Source organism: Arachis duranensis, chromosome 1 (genome assembly GCF_000817695.3).
Source record: "Arachis duranensis cultivar V14167 chromosome 1, aradu.V14167.gnm2.J7QH, whole genome shotgun sequence".
Classification (NCBI taxonomy): Eukaryota; Viridiplantae; Streptophyta; class Magnoliopsida; order Fabales; family Fabaceae; genus Arachis; species Arachis duranensis.
Genome location: NC_029772.3, coordinates 105674428 through 105675949, shown reverse-complemented (window position 1 = coordinate 105675949; position 1522 = coordinate 105674428).

Here is a 1522-nt window from a genome sequence, read left to right as displayed (position 1 = left end):
AGTAATTTAACGACAATTCCAAAACATCGTGAAATACAGCATAAAAATGCCTTGACAAGTGTTACAAATTAGTGACGGTTTTATACTTCAAAAATCGTCGCAAATAGTTTAGCGACACTTTTTATCAACGGTGGTCTAAAACCGTCACTATGTAAACTAGCAACGCTCAAATCCATGACACTTTTTTAACCATTGTAAAAATATATATTGGCGATTGAAACTGTCGTCAAATATTAAAAAAATGTAAAAAAATGTTATTTTGTTGTAGTGATATTGTAAATAGGGATGTCAATTGGGGCAGGGCGGGGGCAGGGGCGGGAGATGCCTCCTTGCTCCCCATTCCCACCCCCCAGATTTACTCCCCGTCCCCGTACCCGTTTTCCACCATGGGAGAATATTGCTCCCCATCCCCATTCTCTACAGGGCCCCATTCCCTGCAAGGACCCTATTCTCCATCTATTTGATAGTTTTGACTAATTATTAATTTCCATATGAATAGATGTGTAAGTATCCATTCTATACAAAAATAACAAGATTTTATACAAAAAGTCTATACAAGATGATGCCTTCTTTTGAAATGACGCACTGGGGGGACGCAACGGCGAGGCAGAGGACAAAGAAGTGGACAAGGTGGGAGACGCGACAACAGAAAGGAGACTGGACACGATGACAGAGTTACGGAAAGAAACGCCACAAATAGAGAGCACAACACGGTGAGAATCATGGCACAATGAGGTGTGACGATGCGGTGAGAAGGAAGAGTGACGAGAGGGTGGCTGCAGAGAGGTTGGATGGAGTATGGACAGCATTAAGAATTTCTGAATTGAAGAAGGGTTATGCAAATAAGGATTAGACGTTTTGGGTTTCTATATATATATATATATATATGTGTGTGTGTGTGTGTGTGTGAGAGAGAGAGAGAGAGAAGGAAGAGTGACGAGAGGGTGGCTGCAGAGAGGTTGGATAGAGTATGGACAGCGTTAAGAATTTTTGAATTGAAAAAGGGTTATGCACTTACCTCGAAGGAATTTTGTCCCCGGTCCACATCTTTACAAAAAAAAATTTCTACAATTGGATCTTCATTTAGGACAGTCTTTATAGAAATCCCCGCATCTCGGAGAATTTTGCCATTCCTAATTATAAAACAAATTTTGTTTTCTTTATCAAATTGGATATTTATAATAAAGCAAACAACCCTAGTTAAAAAAGAAGTACAAAATTATTTTTTGTTTCTCATGCAAATAAATTTTATTTTATTGTTATATATATATATATATTAAAAAATACATATACAACTCCCGAAAAAAATTAATCACTAAAAATTAGGGATAAGTACTTTTTTCGTCCCCAAGGTCTGGGGTCAAAATCAAAATCATCCCTGATCTTTTTTTGTTATTAAAATCATCCTCAACGTTACAAAACGCTTTAAAATCGTCCTTTCTCGAATTTTTAGACCAAAATACCCTCATCATCATCATTCTCCTCTTCACCTTCCTCATTAACATTACCACCACCACCACCA